Source organism: Lissotriton helveticus, chromosome 7 (genome assembly GCF_964261635.1).
Source record: "Lissotriton helveticus chromosome 7, aLisHel1.1, whole genome shotgun sequence".
Classification (NCBI taxonomy): Eukaryota; Metazoa; Chordata; class Amphibia; order Caudata; family Salamandridae; genus Lissotriton; species Lissotriton helveticus.
The window spans coordinates 1,527,681,479-1,527,703,201 of NC_136068.1; the positions used below are offsets into that span (position 1 = coordinate 1,527,681,479).

The 21,723-nt window shown below is 44.6% G+C and overlaps 1 protein-coding gene across 1 annotated transcript in view; it reads left to right on the forward strand.

Moving 5' to 3' along the window:
* GRIN2D (glutamate ionotropic receptor NMDA type subunit 2D) overlaps positions 1-21,723 on the forward strand; it is a 1,103,075-nt gene that overhangs the window by 580,589 nt on the left and 500,763 nt on the right. The window lies entirely within an intron of this gene.

Here is a 21,723-nt window from a genome sequence, read left to right on the forward strand (position 1 = left end):
GCTTGCCTGATTTCTGCAACAGACTTATTACTCTTGGGAGTACGCTGTGATGCTTGAGCATGTAATTCGAGTGCTGATAAACGCTTGCGTGGCGGCGGGGTTTGAGGAGGACCTCCTCCTGCGGCCCCTAGACTAGAATCATCGACTGATATTCTTCGTGGCGGAGCGGGAAATTGAAATGCTGGCTGGACCGGGGGTACCGTAGCAGGTACTGCATGGGGTGCCCCGGTGTCTGGAGGAGCAGGATGTGCCTGATTTACTGGGACTGGCGGAGCGCGAACAGGATCTGCATATTCAGGAACTGTGTCGTCCAGATAGGACGAAATAAAAATATCAGCTGCGGTCGGTTTGTGACGTAGCTTGGTCGGAACTAATGGTGGCGGGAAATTACTGGATGCCTCTGGGGTCGCTTTTGGCAAGCCCTCGGCAAGAAGAGGGTACATACCCTTAATAAGGGCATTCCTCTGTCTGTCTCTCTGTTCAGTTTTGACTTGTTCACCTATCTCGATTAATTCTTTTTCTTGGGCTCGTTCTAAGGATTCTCTACTTAATTCTGACTTTCTGATTTCTTTTTCGGTTCTTTTATGAGCTTCTTTACGCCATAACTCGATGGCATCTTTCTGTGACTGTCTGGCTTTCTTTTTCCATAATGCCTCTTCTACTCGCATGATGCATTCGGCATCCCATGTACCCGATACGGGCCATCTATACTTTTCTTCTAACTGTTTGGTATACTCTACCCATAAATCTAGATACAATATGGCACTTATGCCATGTTTCTGATACATAAAGTGACCTGGACTGTCCCTGGGCGGGACGGGAACTGCTGCTTCCAGCAGACCCTTTCTAGTTTTTAACTGACGTAACTTGGAAAATATGGGCATGACTGAACTGTAATCTAGACACAATACAATACACAATGAACACGATACTTATTCCCCATTCATACCACGACATTAAAATACATGAAAAACTTTTAAAATAACAGTTCGAACAGAATACTACCTGGAAATATTGAGAACAGAACACATACATTTTCTCGAGAACAGAAACTGACTAGAACAGAAACTAGATGCACTGCTGAAACAGTACGAAACTTACCGATCTCATAGAGAGACACGTCAGGACCCGCATCCACCGAAGTGGACACTTCGTTTGTGGGACTGTGTACCACCAACCCACAGACCAGAGTCAATTAAATTGACCCTGTCTAGATACCACCCCAGTAACGGTACTCACCGGGCAGCAAGAACGGAAGGCCTCAGACTGGACTGGACTGCTACGACGACGGACGACGAACTTCGGACTTCAGTTACGGGTGGACCTCCGGATACCTCGGACCTTGGACTCTTGGCTTGGGCTCTGGTCGGGACTCGCCGCGTTCCTCCACCGTCTCGTCTGGATGCTGGACCGCCTCCTCCGTCTCCTCCGTGGGCCTGAGGGATACTTGAGCAGAAATATCTGCCACTGCGCAGAAGAGTTCCGTCACGACTGCAGAGGGTCAGGGGGTCGGCGTGGCTTCACCGACGCGTGGGGAAAGGGCAAGTCCCTATTCGGGCGCCATTATGTGGTAAATAAATAAATAATACCCTATTTTTGACTAGATATATATCATAACAGATAGCTCAATAAATAAGAGTCAAGATTCGAGGTAGTAGGAGTTTTGCAGGTTTTAATACAGCATAAGGACAGGAACAGGACAACCTGCATAGGAATAGGATGACAGGGCCCAGCAGCTGCTGGGGTTGGATCTGGGATGAGCGCGCTAACTTTTAATAACAATACATGAACATATATACATAACGCAAACACATAGCATTACATTGCAGTAGGCGTAGCAGTGGGTGGAGCAGAAGGTGTGACGCGTAGCAGTCGCGAAAGATAAGGGGGAAAAGAGGTGTAACAGGGCGTATACATAGACATGTGGTGCAAACGTAACAGAATATGTCATGAATGGGGCGGAAACCATGGAGGGGGCTACCTGAGGAGCCGGGACCTCTAACCTGATGGTGCGCGCAAACTGGCAATGACGTATCACTAGGAGAAGCTGGGGGCTATGAACTCTGTGCTAGGAGCAGAGACTGAAGTCTGGAGGGTCGGAGCGACATGTACCTAAACCCTATCTAGTATCTGATGTTTAGGGAACATGTTGATAGGAACTAGAAGTCAGGAGGGGAAAGGCTAACTTGATTCTAAGACTGGACCATGCATTATTCTACATGTAGTGCGTGATGAAGAATATTAAATGACCATTAAATGCAGTATTTTTCTAACGTGGAGACGACAAGGCTAGACAATGACGGAAACTATTGATGCGATTCAGTAGCTTAGGAATGCAGGGAAGGAGGGCTGAACTGATAACAGGAATCATAACATATTCTTGGCAGACTCAGAGACTGAGCCAGGCTGGGCCGGGCACTGCGAGGCAGGAAGTAAGTGAAGGGTCGAGGATACAGGTGGGGGCAGTATCCCTCCTCAGCGAGGTTTCAGGAGACAGGAGCTGAATCTGGTGTCCGGGCCCTTCTGAGGCCTAGAAACGGAGACTTTATAATAGAATAACGTGCACACTGAGAAACGTGGCAACGTAGCTTTACATAGGCCTGATATTCGTAGTATTCACGAGGACTGGAAACTGGCATACTAGAGGGGGACACAACTGTAATTGCGTCTTTTAATCAAACATGGGGAATAACATATGCATATTAATCATGCACACATAACATATGATGGATGACACGTAGGGACACAGAACATGGCAAAATTTACTTTTCCACAGTGCCTCTATTCATTATTCGGTTCATTCACCTTCTTTCACCTTGGGGAACAGCGTACCTCTTAATGTTTACATAATCTCAGGGCATGTAGACTGGACCCCGTAAAATATAGCCCTTTCTGTCCCTCTCTTTTTTGTTTAATGGGCATAAAATGGCATTTATCTCCTACATGCAATTTGGAAAAATAGGAACCAATAGTTAGTGACAACAATTGCGGTTGTAAACCATTGAGGAGTTACTGAACCCTGAGATGGGGTAGTAACTTTCTCTTAAAGTTGAAGCTGTACAAGAAGCTAGTTGCCTGCTCTCCTCAATGTTGTCCCAAATGGGAAACTTAAAAAAACTTTAATGAACCGTGAGCTGATTTTTAAAATATAAATCCATTATAAAGACTAAGGTGTGCTGTTCCTTGCATGCCTCAGTCCTGCATTTACAGCCCGATACAGAATATTGCTAAATGCATCCTGCCTAATCACGGTTCATAACATTTTTAATCGTTTTTATGTAGTATTTCATAACACAGGTCTTGAATTTCTAAGCACTGTAAATAACAAGTGTTACTAGAACCCAAAAAGTGTTCTCAATTTACCTTGAAGGAAATAAGGCTGATCAAATATTACCTAGATTTAAAACGTATGACCTAATGGTAACCACCCCTTTCAACGCCTTCCTGACTCACTGTAAAGTATCACTTGACATTGATTGGCCCAGATCATCTTTGGCCTGTAGAACACATCATGGATGAGAACCAACTTTTGCAAGTCTTTTAAACAGTTATCTCACTAAGTGCATTGAGAGGTGAAATGAACGACCTTTTACTGGATACTAAAACTTTGATATTTGCCAACAATAAATCCTCATTTTCCGTTAAAGGCACTAGGAAATATTTACCGTTTAGTGTATTGAAATCTGCATGGTACTGCATAGAATATTGCTAAAGGTTGAGGAGTTCAAATTGCCAGAGTTTACATTGAGATAGTTCTGTCTTCCTGTAATGACCCGGAATCTCCTCGTGAATGAGAGACTACTGTCTAAAGTAGGATGGCGGGATATTGCAACCAGGTACCACCACTAGACTCACAATGTTCAGATCAAGTCAAGTCAAATACAACTTTATTCGATTTTTCCTGAAAATCATAAAAGTATACATATTAAAAGTACATGGAATAAGAAAACATAAAATCACCTCCACTACAAATGATGGATAAATATGTAAACATATGAGAAAGGCACATAATGTACTATAACAGCCAAAAAGACATAATCAAATCACAGCATGAAACAAGCTTAAAGGGACAAAACCCAAATAAAAACACCTACTAAAGTTCATGTCCATGCATGACCCCAGATAAGAAGCAGGTCTAATAGAAACAAATGGTGGGAGATTTGAGCATTTTGAGAAAGATGAAGGCGGGCCCCATTTGATCGAAGTTCATGGGCAGAAGGAGTGGACGAATACATTTCTGGTGTAGATGGTTAAATCCTGGACATGACGATGTGCAGGGTGTCAGGAAGAGAAGTATTGTCACAAGAACATGCCGGAAGGTCTGAGACTCTGCACCAAGACCCTTTGTGCAACAAAAGTTGGTGAAACAGGTTAAATCTGAGGTAGGTTAACAGCCTAAAATGAAAATTAGACATCTCAAGCAACAAATAGGGATCCGGTCCAGAAACAATTTTTACCATGATAAAATAGCGCACGGAGCACTTGTGGAGGTCTGCGGCTTCTCGTTCCACAGCCGCCTTGCCATTAAATGCTTGTTTTACTCATGAGATATCACTCCTAACTATACGTTCTCGGGACGGCCCAAAGATTTGAAGATGCGCCTAAAGTTTGCATGCCAGGAAATGCTCAACACACCATCCAAGGACAGACAATATTGGAGGATAAGCCTATTGAGAAACAGAATCTCCTTTAACCAAATGGACAGCCAGAGTAACAAGGGATGCAGCCCAATCCAGTCAGTTATGTACTCCAAACCCACTTCCTCATGAAGTATCTCAGAAGGGGTACTCGATGGAACTTTGGGATAACTCCTCAGAAAAGAATTCTCGACAACTTGGAACTGGGAAGAAGGGGCATAACCCCAAATTTCATATCCATAACAAGCCACCGGGACACCCTTAGCCCTAAAAACTTTAATCATAGCCTCCACATTGGTATGTCCCAAATGCCTTGCCAAGAGGCCAACACCATTGATAGCCAATTTAAACCTCTTTGAGTTTTTCTTTAACGAGGTTTGGCAGGAAAATTGAGAATCCAAAAAGATCACTAAAAATGAGAAATGGTCAACACTAGTAATGCAGTGTCTCTTAACCAAAAACGTTTAGATCTAGTGCTTCTGGGACCCACCACCATGACATGTGATTTAGAGTAATTGATGGTGAGATCAAGTCCATCCATATAAAGAACAAAAAGATCTAACAGACCCTCTAGCTGTATGAGACATAAGGACTGCGTCAACTGCATATGAAAGAAAAAGTCAACACGTCCACTGCAAGGTCCATTAGGTTGATAGCCATTAATATATAGAGTGAAGAGAAAGGGGGCCAGGATGCACCCCTAAATCACCCCTCTCTTCAACTACAGGAGCACAGTGCACTCCCCACTCTACCCATATCTGGCGGAAGGGGATAGCCCCTCGTGCAGAGAGTGTAAGAAGGAGAGCAGGGTCGGTTCGACCCCCAAGGACCCAAGTATGGCCCAGAGCTTGGATCCATTACCCTTGTCAAAGGCCGAGCTTAGGTCTGAATGGTACTGTATAGAATATTGATAAAGGCTGAGGAGTTAGAATAGCCAGGGTTTACATGGAGTTAGTACTATATTTGTATAATTTCCCTGAATCTCCCTGTGAATGAGGGACTGGTGTCTAAGGTAGGATGATGGGATATTGCAACCAGGTAACATCACCAGTGCCACAATGGTGAGATCATCCTTGCCTTCTCGTGCCACCTTTCTTTCTGCTGTTTGAACATGACTCATTTTCCTGGCTGTCTTGGTTGCACCGAAAGCCCCGAGAACTAAGAAAATAAATTTGATGGCACCCATCTGTGCTTTCCGCATGTGGCGAGAATCTAGTAAACGCCCACAAGGCTAGAAGTCAGAATTCATTAAAGAATCGGTGGTTGATGCCCTGTCTCTGCATTTGTGTGATTGTAAGATTACCCTTTCTACTAGCATGGCTGGATTTAGTTGCCATGACGGTAAAGACAAGTGTGATAGCGTCACCACAACTAATTTGCGTCATTGCACCTGACGGTTAGGAGGAGAAAACAGGAGAAAACAAGTGCCAGATTTGAGTATAGAAAAGGAAAGGCCCATGATAAACCACTAAAAAGTATTGACAATAGTTACAAAAGCATAGAGCTGGCCCTGCTGTTGCCATGGCAACCAAAATTCCAAGCAGATGCTGCCCTTGTTCCAGGGTGATGGGATAAGAAGTGACACTCTGGAGGCCATGCATATTTTCAGCACTGTCTACAAAAGATTTCCAGCCCCAAGACCTAACAACTGTCATCCAGACAGCCTGCAAAGGTCACTAAATGTGAAGGGGCCAGGGAGCAGGAGACTAAAAGGGTGAAGCAGCTAGGCTGTTTCTGGGCTTAAGCATGACTTTTTCTAAGCAAAAGATCATAAAAGAACCTGGTGTCCTTATTTAATGTGATATTGGATAAGTGCTAATATAAAAGGTGCTGGGAATCATCCTAGGTGGAAAAAGGCAAAATTAAGAAACACGTCTTAGTGTTGCTATGGGTACTTTTAGCTTGACTAGTTCAAAAGTCAGAGTGACATCTGATTGAGTGAGGACATGTGGTGGTTTGCAGGCATTGGATACTGCAAATTAGGCATAACTTTTCAGGTTGGTCATCCTTTCAGGGACTCTGGTGGCAGAGTAGGATACTCACCGGGCTACCTCTTAATCCAATTAGGTGAGGAGCCATCGCCCGAGTTCTCCTAAGGGACCTCTACTATCGGACCAAGTTGGTCAAGAGGTAACTATATACCAGAGAAAGGTTTTGTGCGTCATGTTCAATTCACATGTATTTTAGTAGATTATGGTCTTTGGTCCTGATGAAATGCCCAGACTTTATTGGCACCTTGAGGCATGAAATATGTTGGCCCCACTGGGCAGAAGCAACAGCTCCTCAGTGTCTGTTTTGGTTCAGTAGTGGTTTTAACCTTGACACAGTGACCAGCCAGCAATAAAGGACATTAAGTACATACCCATAGTTATTTTTAATCCTCTTCTCCATACTCAATCTACCTCACAAAACCTTCACATCACCAAGGGCATCAACCTGAGCTCTAGCATATACCAGGCAAGAGAACAAAAGTTCAGCACCAACGAGCTCAATTTTTGGGAGGCCACGGGGTAAACTGATTGGTCTTAACAGGCTGTGTAATAAAAGTATGATCTGTTTATACAAACATATATACTGGCCAAGGCAAAAGTGCAACCCTGAGTCCTCAGTGTAGGGCCAATACACTGGTAAAGAAAAGCAAACCATTTGAGGGTTTGTATTCTGCATCATTTCATAGTTGCCAAACCGATTGCAATTGTGCATCACCAGGGCCATCTGAAAATCAATGCTGGTTACCACAGATGTTTTGGGCATGGAAATAGCCTTCTACCTTTTTGATAAATATTTATGAATTGAAATTGTCTTTCAAAACTGAGGGAGTTAAAAAACAGCTTCAGGTATTTACCTCAATATTTTAAAGAAATCACAGTGGCAGACTGACTGGACTAGAATACATCTGCAGATTTCCCAGCCAGCCAGTAACTCTCAAAGGGCTCCAAGAATTTTCGATGAGTTAGTCACATTTCAAGCGCGCCTGACTTGTGATTGACTCTTCCCTTTCTGCTTTTCAGCGGCAGCTGCTGAGAAATCTTTGCATCCCCTGTAGGCTGGCATGTTCCTGCTCAGAATCCTAAGTCATCCTACTTTTGGAACTATAAAATGAAAACCCCAATTTAGTCAACTTCACAGAGAATACGTTTTACATTTTGTGCATCTTTGCCTGCAGATGTTTAACTTCTCAAAGCTCTAGTAAAAGCAAAAAAGTATATATTGCAATAAAATACTTTTATGAAAATGAAACTTGCTTTCATGAACACGTCTCTTAGTTGGTTAAATAAGAGGATGTGGCATAGTGGTGAATATCATTTACCTCCAACAAAAAGACATTGAGAGAGTCAGTTGTTTCTCACCAAGCAACTATAACTTGTGCTATAAAGTAACTATAACTTGCACCCCCGCCGTGCACAATGTTGTTATCAATGCTATCATTTCAGATGTCATTAGGGATGTTATCAATGCGGTCACTGAACATATCACATCAGAGATGTAATATGTGAGGGTACAAGCAGTGCATGGGGAAGGAACAAGTTATAGTCACTTTAGGTCACAAGTTATAGTTACTTGAGATAATGATTGCTGGTGAATTTCGGTGGTTTTGTTACTTTAATGCATTATGTTTTAACTGACAATTTCACCTAACTATAAGGTCCCGTTAGCCTTTTTTTCAGTGAATTTCTAAGGTGTTTTTTTAACATAAAGTGTATGAATATAATTGCACCACATTTCATGACAGTCACATGGCTGCAGGCGAGCTGGACAGGAGGACATCACAGGGGGAGCTGGCATGAGGGCCTGCTGCCATGTGCCCCCCTACTTTTTTTTTACTGTGCACCCAATGACAGAGTGTCTCTATAGATGAATAATTGGTTATGTGAGTACTTGTAATGGTCTGTGAATGGGTATGTGAGTGGTTGAGTGGGAGTGGATTTATGAGACGCTCCATGGGGGTGTCAGTGGGTGTGTGAGAGGTTTTGTGGATGATGTTATCAGTGAAGTCATCAGCAATGTCATTTGAAATGTCTTCAGTGATGACATCAGTGATGTCACTGACCATGTCATGAGTGATGTTATATGTGAGGTCATTAGCAGTGCATTGCGGGGGTTTAATTTATAGGTTTTGTTATTAACTTTTATTAGCATACAAAAAGTACATGCATGTCTCTTAGCATAGAGAATAAAGACATCTTGGATTACATCATCTTTTGTTTGTCTCACATAGTGAACATTCACATCATTAACACTGTGGAGGCTAGGCAGCCCATCTGTGACACTGCATTTATAAACTTACACCACGATTGAATAGGGAGAGATTTCTATCAAAATAATACCCGACTGCTAATTAATTTGGCGGCCTCTATAGTCTACCCTGGTTGCAATAATCTTATCAGGGGGTTACTGCCATAGGTCTGTTATCGCGTACCAGGTGTGGCGTCAGGTTTGCACCCATACTAGGGCTATCTGCGGTAGTTGTGTCTGTTGCTTTTGTGGCCATGTAGCTTTGATAGAGCCCCTAAAAGTTTTTGGGCCAGCTCCGGGGTGGAAGTAATTCACTGTAAAGTTCTGTCTGGATATTGCAGTATATCATGTCTTTGGACCAACACGCCATTGGTGGAGTTGGGTCACAGGCCCAGTTATTAGCTACTCTGCGCCCAGCCAGCAGTAGCCCCATATCTACTAAACGTCTCACAGTCTTTGGCAAGTTTTTAGAATAACCTAACAATACTAACTGGGGGTCTGGGGTCAATACCATGGATGTAATGTCTCCCAGAGCTTTAAATATCAGGTCCCAGAAATGTGGAATTCCTGGACACAGCCAAGCTAAGTGAAAAAACCCTGCTGGACTCACTCTGCAGCGTTCACATTCAGCTGTTTTCCGGAGCCCATATCTATGCAGCCGGATTGTAGAAGACCCTGTTTAGGAATTTAAAGTAAATTAATCGGTGATGCCCATTTAAGTAGATTCACTTTGTGTTTTCATAGCAGTATTTCCACATATCGTCATCTAGTGTCTCCCCCAAGTCTACTTGTCATTTTAGCCTGGCTTTGGTGTACTGATTTTTCAGATTTTTCTGGTAATCTTGCATGGTTTTGTATATACTGGAAACTATTTTTACGGTTGTGTCTGACTTTATTATGAATGTCAGGGCAGTCACGTCGGGCGGTTCTGCTTAGTCAATACCTAGCATGTCTTTCAGCGCTAGTCTCATCCTATAATAATGGAATCTTGTGAGCAGTCTTCTCTGCTGCTCTCCCATTTCAGCGTCCGTCCACTCTCTTACTGTGCCATCCAGAAACATATTTTAATGTTCACAGACTCTAGCGCGTGTGTAACTCCTTTTTCACCGCATTGCGGTAACCAGTGGCACCATGCTATTTGCGTCAGTGGAAGTATAGTATGGCTCCCGCCTGTAGTTTAAGAAGCTGCTGCCAGGCATGTGCAACCGCATTTACCCTAGTTCTACAGGAAGGGGGTTTGAACAGGAGAGCTGGCAATTGGAGGGGAGCAGCTACCATCTTTTCAATTTGAATATGGGGAAGCCCTGGTAGCTCGTGCATATAGTAGTGGGCGTGAGAACTTTGTGCCGCCGTATAATACAAGTCCAAGTCTGGAGCATCTAGACCACCCATACTGGACGATAGTGTGAGTGTGTTCCAGCGGGCCCTTGCACGTTTTTCAGCCCATGCCAGATTAATTAGTAGAGATGTGATTGTTTTAAAAAAGGATTTTGGACGGACCATTGGGATATTTGTAAACAAGGACAGGAATCCAGGTAGTATGACCATCTCCATGAATGACACTCGCCTCGCAAGAGGTAAGGGCAGTCGATTCCATCGTACTATGTCTTCTTCTAGCTTACTTACTGCCCTCCCATAGTTTTCTGGAAAGACCACTTCCGAGTCTGTATGTATCTTCACTTCCAAGTATCGTACTGGCTGGGTTGTCCATTGTAAGGGGAATTCAGGTTCAAAGGGCTGTACTGCTGGGGAGAGCGGGAATATAATGGATTTAGGCCAATTAACCTTAAATCCCAACAGCTCTTCATATTTAACCACCTCTCGGAGTACAGGCGACAGGTTTTCCTCTGGATCCCTGTTATATAGTGCGTATCATCAGCATACGTAGATATAATTAAGTTATAACCCGGGAAACAAATTCCCTTCTGACCATGGTATTCGCTGAGAGTGCAGGCAAGTGACTCAGCGACCAAAGCATATAATAACGGCGAGAGTGGACATCCCTGACGGGTGTCTCTAGATATCGTAATGGGGGCAGTAACCTGGTCTCCAAGTCTGATTCTAGCTGTGAGTGAGTTATACAAGACTCCTATTATCTGTAAAATCATTTCACCCAGTCCCATCCGTAGTAGCACTGGCTTCATAAATGCCCATTCCACTGAATCAAATGCTTTTTCCATATCTAAAAAGACGGTTACTGCTTTTGTTTCCTGCCTAGTGTGTTGTATAACCCCAAATACTATTCTCAGATTGTATGTCAGGTTACACCCTGGGACGAAGCCAGCTTGTTCTGCCGCTACCAACTTCGGAATAAAAGGAGCCAATCGGTTTGCTAATACTTTGTCATATATTTTAATATCTACATTTAATAGGGAGAGCGGACGGTATGAGGAGCACTCAGCTGGGGTTTTTTCGGGTTTCAATATGGTCACTTACAGGTCTTCTCTCATCGAGTGGGGCATCCGTCCGACTTCACTAATTTCCTCAAATAGAGTTATTAAATGTGGTGTCAGTTGGTCCGTAAACTCTTTGCAGAAAGAGACAGTCAATTCATCTATACCTGGAACGCTCCCTGTCCTCATGCCAGCTAACGCTGACTTACTTTCGTCTGCATCTAGCGGCCTCATTAGGTATTCTCTGTACACATCCGTCAACCACGGTAACTTAATATACTACAGGTAGTGCAGGATTTCTGAGTCGCTTGCTAATGCCTTAGTACTGTATAGCGCTGAGTAATATTGTCGAAATCTATTGGCTAACTCAGTCGGGTCTGTGAGCGTCTCTCCTTCCTCCGAATATATTTCTGTCACTCCCGTACTTTCTCTTCTTTTCTTTAATAATGAGGCAAGAACTATGCCCGGTCTTTCTCCCTCGCCATAAATACAGGCAGTAGCATATTTCCCTAAGTGTTTGACTTCTGCATCTGCTGTGTCATGATATTCCTGTAACACTAGCTTGAGTTCCTCCTCAGCTCTGCTATCTACCACCGCCGTGAGATCACATTCTAGCTCTTTCAGTCGGTCTTCTAATTCTGCTAGCCACTTTCTGAGGGCACAAAGGACACCCGAGTGCCTGGCAATAGCGATCCCTCGTATGTACACCTTTAATGTGTCCCATACGGTTGTAAATGTGTCTACCGAACCAATGTTTATGTCAAAGAAACTGTCACTGACTTCCGCTATCTCTGTCTTAAAGACCGTGTCAAGCAACGAGTAAGGTGGGAACCCCCAGGTAAAAGGGGGAATCCTCTTTAATGGGCAATCTACAACTAGCTGTATCGGAGAATGGTCTGAGTAAGTACGTGGGTGGATCTCACAAGTTTCGGGTCTGTTTGTATAGCACCCTTGAAGAGATCCAGTAATCTATTCTGGTGTGTAAGTCATGATATGCTGAGTAATGGGTGTATCCTCCTTGTCCCTGCGACCTGGCTCTACATACATCACATAAATCTAACTGCACTGTCATGTCAGGCTAACCCAGGCAGCAGCTGTGGGACGTCGAGCAAGGCCTCCTGATCGGTCAAGGGTCGGGTTCAACACACAGTTAAAATCTCCTCCCCAAAGCTGAGATTGGGCATCATATCTGGTAATTCTCTCCACCAGGTAGAACCATGGGTTATCATAATTTGGCCCTATATATTCACTATAACTAAGTCCAGCCCCTTCCCATGGCACCTAGAAATGTCAAATCTGCCCTCTGAATCAGTTTCCAGTGCTTCCAGTGTCATCCCCGATTTCGGGCTCACCCATGTTATAACTCGCCTTGCATTTGAAGTGAATCCTGCTGTGTGTAGTTTGCCCTGTAGACACCTGTTTGTCAACATTTTACTGTTAGTGGGCAGATGTGACTCCTGCAGGAGCGCCATATCTATCCTGCGTCGATTGAGATAGGTAAATACTTTCCACAGTTTCCTATGACGGTTGAGGCCGTGAACATTCCATGTCAACATTTTCACACTACTGGAATGGTACTGTATTATGATTGGTATGTTTCATCACACTCGCATTGTATTCAAGAAGTGTATGGGCATCAAGCTCCTCATTACTGTCTGATGTAGTATGCATGCATGTTTTAGGCCATCTTACAATTAAGTCTGACACAAATTGAAACTCTGAACCCTCCCGCCCTCCCACGCTGTGCTCACCTCAACTGTGCACAGTCGAGTCCCCCCCTTCTCCAAGTATACATTAATTGGATCACATACTACTATGTCCATGAATAAACCGTTCTGGCATTCCGCCGTGTTGTGTGTCACACTCTTGGGCGGATGTTGCCTGCTCTCCCTTAACTAATCTCTTATAGAATAGTCATCTGCTGTGTGCCATCTCGCTGATCTCGTACATCTGGCTGTCATATCTAATGTTATGTCTATAGTACTTCCATCCTGAGGAGTATGGATTGTTGGGCTAAGAAGCCGTGTTCTAAGTTTTCTAACGTACCCTTCTCCTATTCAGTGAAGACCTGCTTGCTCTACTCTGACTGGTCACTAAGTCTCCTCACCTCGACAGTTTGAAAGTCGTATGTGTGTGTCCCCACAAAGAAGCCTCAACCCTTAGTGGCCATTACACGCAGCGTTCTGTTTAATCTTGCTCTTCCAGGCATCCTCCATGTGCACCTTCGCCAGCGTCTGAGTCCTTTGGTCTTACATCGTCCTTTGACCATTCTTTGAGGGCTTTTTTCAACAGCTTGGGGTTCGTAAATATCCTAGACTTTCCTTGCCTATTCACTCTGAGGTATGCTGGGTAAGGCATTGCATAGTCCAGGTTCTGTTTCCGCAGTTGCCTCTTCAGGGGCGCAAATTATTTTCTCGCTTCTTGCACTCGCATGGTGAAATCAGGAAATAGTAAGATTGCGGAACCTTCATGCTGGAAACTTCGCTTCTCTCTAGCAACTCTCAGCGCCGTGTCTCGGTCCTTATAGTTCAGCAATTCGGCTATCATGGGTCATGACGGGGCTCCAGGCGGTGGTCTTGGGCCCAGTGATCGATAGGCGTGCTCCACCTCAAACATTGGGGAGAAGGACTCCTGGCCTAACAGCGACACCAGTAGTTCTTCCACATATATTTCCATGTTTCCCATGCTAGTGGATTCCGGAAGGCCTGTGATTCATATGTTGCTCCTCCGTGATCGAGCCTCCAAATCTTCTGTCTTATCCTGTAAGGTACTCAGCAGCTTCCCCATCTGTCTTTGCTCCAAGCCCATCTCTGTTTGGGCTTCTTTGACTTCCGTTGCCCTCCTCTTAGTCCTGTCGATCCGCTCAGCTTGCTAGTCTAGTCGCTCCTTCATGCGATCCATCCGGTACGCTAATTCATCTATTTTGCTATCAATGGCTGCCAGGCTCTTCTGTACAGCTTTTAGAATTGTTCGTATATCTTCTTCTTGCGCTGGCTTCGCCATTTCTATTTGCGCAGCTGCTGCTTGTTCTGGTTCCGAGTCTCTCAACCTCTGTTTTCGCCGTTCAAAGTTGATTTTAGGCTGGGTTTTGTTCACCTTGCCCATGTATGCCGCTTCGTTTCGCACCTGGAGGCGTGCTCGTCCAGTGCGTCTGGGCACACGCTGCCCTTGTAGGCCTCTGGTGCGGTGCCTGTTGTTCTCACTCCCCTGGTTTCTGCCACGCGGGCCTAGTGGGTGTCTAGCACGTCTGTTGTTTCCGTCTCATGCAATATGCCTTTTGCTCCTAATGCTGTTGTGCGCTATGCTTTGCCAGTCAGGCAGTAATGCCTCTCCCCTGTCGTACAGATCTAGGTGGTCAATCAGGCGTGACTCAATTGTTCGTCTTGAACCCCTTTTATTTCCCTGCCTTGCTGACGCTTATGAACCTTCCAATTTAGCTGCCATCTGGGGACAGAGGGTTGTCTACTTTATAGCTCCCCTCTCAGCATGTTCCAAGTTGTCTGAGCTTCTCTGATTGCTTGTGTTGTCATATAGTCCAGTTCCTGGTATGGTTACAAGGTGTCCAGATGCTGCTGCTGCTCCCTCTGCACTTCTGCCACTCAGCACGGTCTAGTCCGTGCAGTTTAATCGCCTTTCACTGCATGCTCCATAGGCTGCCAGTTTCACTCTCTTCCCGCTACACATTCGCTCACTAGGGCCGCCGCTCATCCTGCCTTAGCACCAGCTCTCACAGCTGCAGATCTCATCTGGGTAGAGGCAGGCACATACAGTTCCTAGCGGTGTTCACTGCCACCTCGATGTTTCTGCTCTGGCCAAAGTGCATACTTCCTACACGTCAGGGCCGGCTGTGTTTCTTGCGCCTTCTCCGTCGGTGCCCCTAGCTCCTCGGGTTGCGCTATGGTTGGGGGTCTGTGTGCTCTTCTCTTACGGTCCACAGATCTGTACTAGGAATTTCTTTTCCAACAGTCAGCCGCGGGGCTCCCCAGTCGCAGGGAATGCCGCTCACCTCAGGGTCTCCGCTTCATCAGTGGGCCGGGTCCGGGCCTCCCATGCAGCACACAGCAGCCATTCTGAAACTCAAACACCGACGTTCTGCAGGCAGGTCTCTCAGTCGAGCATCCGCTACTCACAGCAATTTCCTTATCAGCAGTGACCTGCAGGACTCCTCAGTCCGTGACGGCCTGTCGCAGGGAACGCTGCTCACCCCAGGGCCTCTGCTGCATCCGTAGGCCAGACTCGGGCCTCCTCCGCAGCACCTGGTATCCACACTGCCACTCAGCCACAGGGAACAGCGAGCAGTTCTCTCAGCAGAGCATCCGCTCCTCTCCTCAGGGTCGCATTTTGTTTCGATGCTTTCAGCTCAGATGCAGGATTTATTACGGATTGTGCGATGGCAGCACAGAGATCTCACTCTAGGCGGCCATCTTGAGCTCAGGTAAAGCCCCCCCCCCGGGTTTAAGTTAAAGTTAGCTGAGGTAAATGTAACTGCTGAATTTCTCTGGTTTCGTACCAGTGACCCCTGTAACCTTTCTTTTTTCAGTGAATCTCTATATTTTTTTAATTATGTTTCCTAACTATAACGTCCTTGTAGCCTTTGGTTTTTTTCAGTGAATTTCTAAAGTTTATTTAATTCTATTTCCTAACTTTAATGACCCTGTAACATTTGTTTTTCTTAGTGAATATATATATTTGTGTGTGTGTATATGTAAATATTTATATATATATATATGTATATATATATATATATATATATACACGCACACACATATGAATGTATGATGGTACTACGCATACTAATACCACTCGTGGCATTACAATGCTGGTATTACTACGCTAGTGCACCTACATCGACCTACCATTGCAACACATTCTTTTACCAAGCATATACCTTTACCACGCAAGCCATTACAATGCAAAGTGTCTAAGGTAAGTTACACTAAGGGCCAGATGTACGACCAGCAAAGTAGCGCCTTGCAAATAGCAACTCATAGCAAGCGAGGCGCTATTTTGCATGTACAACAGTGTGTTTAACACTGTTTGTGATTCCCAATGGGGTCGCAAATTGCGAGGTTCATGAATATGGACATGGAACACCCTCCAGCTGAGCTTACGACAGACCCAAGACCTGCTGACCTTCAGGCGGACACTAAAGACCTGCCAGTTCGATCAGTACCGCCCCCCCCATACCGCCTCCAGCGCCTTGAGACCCTCACGGGTTTGTAGTGTGCTTAACAATTGACTGATTGATTGAATATTAATGGATGTACGACGGTACAACGCATGGTATTACCACGCGTACCTTTACAACGCGTTTTTTACAACGCAAGTCGTTACCACGACTTACGCTGTAGGGGTGCTGGACTTAGAATAGTTAAATTTACTATTCCAACACCAGCCTACGTACAGTAAGGAAGGTGTTGGAATAGTAAATCTGCTATTCCTTGTCCTTCAGCGCTCTCCAGCGCAAGTCGTAGTTACGCCTTGCGTTGTAAAAGAAGCGTCGTAACTGTAGTGCGGGGTAACATCCGCGTTGTAAAGAATGTTCCCCATCTAAATGAGCCTCTCGCAATTTCCGAGCCATTGGGTATGCCAGCCCTCCCAGGGATGGTGGCCTGCTGGGCTCAGCAGACCGCCATGTCTTGGACTGCTTTTAGATAAAACAGCTTTTTTTTTTTTAAATGCAGCCCGTTTTCCTTAAAGGAAAACGGGATGCATTTTAAAACTAAAAAATTAAACGTTTTCGCGTAATTTTTGAAGGGCAGGTAGTAGTCCCTGGGACCACTGCTTGCCCTTGAAAAACATTTTTATAGACATTCACAAAGCGGAAGAGGTCCCCTCAGAACCCCTTCTAAATTGTGACTGCATTACCACCCGCTTGTAGAGGGTGGTAATTTGCAAGTGTTTTGCAACCACAATTGCGGTCACAAAACATTCACACATAGCATTGCGAACACAATTAGGAAGGGAACGCCCCTTCCTAATTGCGACTCGCAATTCCTAAATAGCAAGTAGCAAATAAATTGCGACTCGCTATTTAGGAATTATACATGGCCAACAGTGATTTTGCATGTGCAAACAGGTTCGCAAACCCGTTTGTGCATTCAAAATCACACCGTACATCTCGCCCTTACTACCCTACCCTAAACCCAAGATCAATTCCCCTCCAAAACCCCCTGAACCCCAGCCCTTACCCATTCCTAAATCCCTACCCCTGCATGACCTCCCAAATCCCAATCCTTTCCCTACCCTAAACACTAAATCACTGCCCCTGCAGGACCTCCGACCCCCAATTCTTTCCCTACTCTAAACCCTAAATCACTACCCCTGCAGGACCCCCGACCACCAATCCTTTCCCTACCCTAAACCCTAAATCACTACCCCTGCATGACCCCCAAACCTTTCCCTACCCTAAACCCTAAATCACTACCCCTGCAGCACCCCAACGCTCTGTCCTCTCCCTACCCTAAACCCTAAAACACTACCCCTGCACAACCCTCCCCGACCCCCAGTGCTCTCCCTACCCTAAAACACTACCCTGCACGACCTCAACCCCCAGTTCTCTCCCTACCCTGGTCCCTCAAACACTATCCCTGAACCCCAGTCCTCTCTCTACCCTAAACCCTAAAGTACTACCCCTGCAGGACCCTCCCTCAGTCCTCTCTACCCTAAAAACACTACCCTGCAAGACCCCCAACCCCTTTTTTCCCTTAAAATAGTAACTCCCACCCCCACCTCAGGCCCAATCCCACTTACCTGTCTCGCCTCATGGTTCCTCTCTCACCTTGTGGTTCCTTCTTCCAGTGGTCTGAGGGGCGGTGCACGTCATTGTGAGGAAACAGAAGAGCCTCTGTTTCCTCACAACAACGTGGATCGCCTACATTTTTTTTACAACATATGTGCTTTTACAATATTATTCCATTACAACGAAGGCATGCATGGTAAAGGCACATGCATTGTAAAAAAATGCATGGTAAATGCTACGCGTTGTTACAACGCATGCGTGCTAACGCTTGCGTTGTAATGAAATGCTGGGTAACAGCCACGATGTAATGGCTGTTCTCCAATATATATATATATGTTTCACCCACTGGAGGGCTGTGAAAATGTGGTCCCAATTTATGTGCAACAGGCAAACCCACTGGAGGGTATTAAATATGGCGAAAAGAGCCACAACAACCAACATGCCCTTTTAAACGACTGAGCAACACATGGGCAAACCGGAAGCCACGAAGAGTTTAAAAGCGTGCACGGGAGGGGTGATAGCCCCATTGAACTGCCTGCTGACACGGCCTCTGATGAGAAGCATGGGAAGCTTCGAAACGCGTATGGCCAGGGACCTGGAAGAGGGATGGGAAGCTGCATGCCTTTTTGAAAATAAAGGTTGGAAACCTAAACTGCTACGGAGTGCGGTCCCAATTTTGGGAAACCTTTTGGAGCATATCATGTTATTGTTTCCTAAAACAGAACAAAATATGAATCTCTTTTAAAGGTGTGTACTAGGACCCACAATGGTATTACAATTAAGACTATTCCACCCTACTGTAGCTAAAGCACAGCCACCCCAAACTAGTGAAAATAAAAACACAAGTTATGCTTTCACCTATTCAGGAGGCCTACATGTGTTACTACAAAAGACCCTGAAGAACGACCAAAGCTCGTTTGTGTTTCTTTATCAGCTCATGCTGACCAGCTTGTTCTGGTGGGAGTTCACTTCCCTGTACGTCTTGTTATTTCAGAGATTGTCGACCAACCAGCCTGCAGACTACTAGCCACACCAATACAAATAATAACGATGAACAGGTATATAACTCACACCCTGAAACTTCGGTTTAAATAAAAGGGACTTACGCAATATTACTCATTCTACTGACATCAAACAGGCGACAAAGGGCCAGATGTATCAACATACCCTTTTGCGATTTCTAAATAGCGATTTTTAAGGAATCGCTATTTAGAAATGCAAAATGGTATGTATGTAGAAATTCGCTATTTTTTAGCGATTTCTTAAAATTCCTTAATTGCGATTAGCAAATTGCTAATCGCAATTAAGGAATAATTTTCCATTCATTTCTATGGGCCAGGAGGCCTATAGGAATGAATGTGAAATTATTTTCAATTTGTGATTCGCAATTTGCTAATCGCAAATTGAGAATAATTTCAAGGGTGCAGGGGTGTCTCAAGAATACCTTGCTGCACCCCTGAAAATGACATGTGTGCGCATATGGTGCACATACATGCCCTAAGGGCATGTATGAGCGTCACATGGCACCTTTACAAATTGCATAAAGTGCATTTGTAAAAGAAATCGCAAATTACCACCAACTACAAGTTGGTGGTAATTTGAGATTCCTTAGCCTAAATTCGCAATTCTTCAATGGTTGATACATTGCATTTAAGAAATCGCAATTTGCGATTTCTTAAATGCTTACGCAATATTAAGGAATCGCAAAATTTGTGATTTCTTAATATTGCGAGGTTTTTTCCATGATACATACCATTTCCTGTTTTTTTGTCGCAAACGCTGCTACTTTGCGATTCGCAGCGTTTGCGACAAATAAAACGCTTGATACATCTGCCCCAAAGTTACAGAAGTCTCAGGAGCAGATAGGTCCTCTGAACAGTGGGCACCAGCACTCCTACATTTCCATTGAAAGCACTGCCTGTATAACTGCAACAGGCCCTCTACCCTCGGAGCTATCACACAGCTGCTGTGATCTGCCCAGTCTCAGGATTCACAGAAGCCTATATCTGTTTGCTGGGTTGTAAAGAGAGGACATGTAAGTAAATACAGGGGAGGACATCAAAGAAACCGGCAGGCCGGTTCCAGTGTTAATATATCGCAACTAACAAATTCCCACCATTAAATAAAGGATGCAAAAACTAAAAATAATCTCTAGGTACAGCAGTGCAAAGGGAAGAAGGCTGGATGGACTTAGTGATCTTTTTCACCTCGCACTTCACCTTAAATTTATTTAAATTGGGAGTGCTTCTGAGTAGGCCCAAGCACTTTTTTTGGACGATTTTCGCATAATGCAAATTTACATGCAGTTACACTTGATTTTTATCGAAACCTCATGCATGTCGCAAAAAGCGTACTTCTGCCTTTCCTTACATCTCTGTGCACCTTCACGTATGACCTGAAATCAGACACTGCCTGGCTCCCTTGATGTACGATCTTTATTCCGTTGACTTTGATGACTGCAGTTTTTAAATTTCATTTTAGTTTCGGATATTAATATTTAGGGGGTCCCAGTATTCTTAGAAGAGCTTGTAAAGTTGTAACCTCTATAAAAGGCATAAAAGCTCTGTGCTTGATATCTCTCCATTTAGGTGGTTTTTTTTTTTTACTAGTGATACATTTTGATGTGTTTTACAGTATGAAAGTCAAAAATCCTGCAGAAGAAACATACACTAACATTCCTTTTGTATAGTTACTAACAGCTATAACCTTTTAAATTGGCTGTGCTTACTTTGAAATTATTGCTTTACACAGGCAGATTGGCACTATTGAAAAGGTCTACCAATTTCCCTTTAAACTAATGTGCTAAGATATTTCCACTTTGTGTTTAAACTCACGAGAGTTGCAAATACATTATTTTTCTGGACTGTCTGAGCTGAGCCCCTTTGTTTTTTTGTTTAAAAAAAAGGTGAAATTAACCATGATAGAAAATACGCAATTCTATCAACACGTTGATAGAAGTTCATTGAGGACAATACTGCACATGGCTATCATTTTGTGGCCTATGGCTTGCACCCCTTTGCCCAGGGGGCACTCACTGGGTTGCCCCATAGTGAGTGAATCGTGGCATTTTTCTGAGCTTTTGTTGGCTATTGTTAGAGCGTCATTGAAACTTTTGCTTGGTGCAGTCTCTGCTTGTGTGTTTTGGGTTTATATAAAATCCCTCAATAAAGAGAGGCAGGGAGCTGGGTGGCGCATGAGTGATCACAGGAAATGTTTATTTTCTACGTCAGAGTCCAGAGAGGGCAGTGTGCCTGAAAGATTAGAACGGCTAGGGAATTGGTCCCGTGCAAAGCACCGCTGAGTCTGGCACGTGACTGTCCCAGTTCTTCAGCGACACTGACCTGTCCGCTATCTCCCAGATACTACGGGTTCTTTGCTTGGCACCTCTGTAACTAGCAACTTTATCCTTCCCACCCAAATCTTTTTGTTGTGAAACGACAGCCGGCGCCTCACAAGAAGAACTGCGAGAACAAACGCAGCTCTCATTAGCTACCAAAGTGGCGCGATAACCCCTGCGGCACGTGTGAGGGATGGGAGTCCTCGGGCAATTAGTATTCGCCTGACATTATTTAATTAGCTTGAAAATGTAATGTTTATTTTACTTGCCCAGGATAACCTTGCGAGTTCAGGATCCATAAATTTAGTCCGTAAGTATTTCAGTTGCCGTAACAACCGTTCCCTGATGTGGTTTCTCATCTGCATAGGCCTTGCGTGT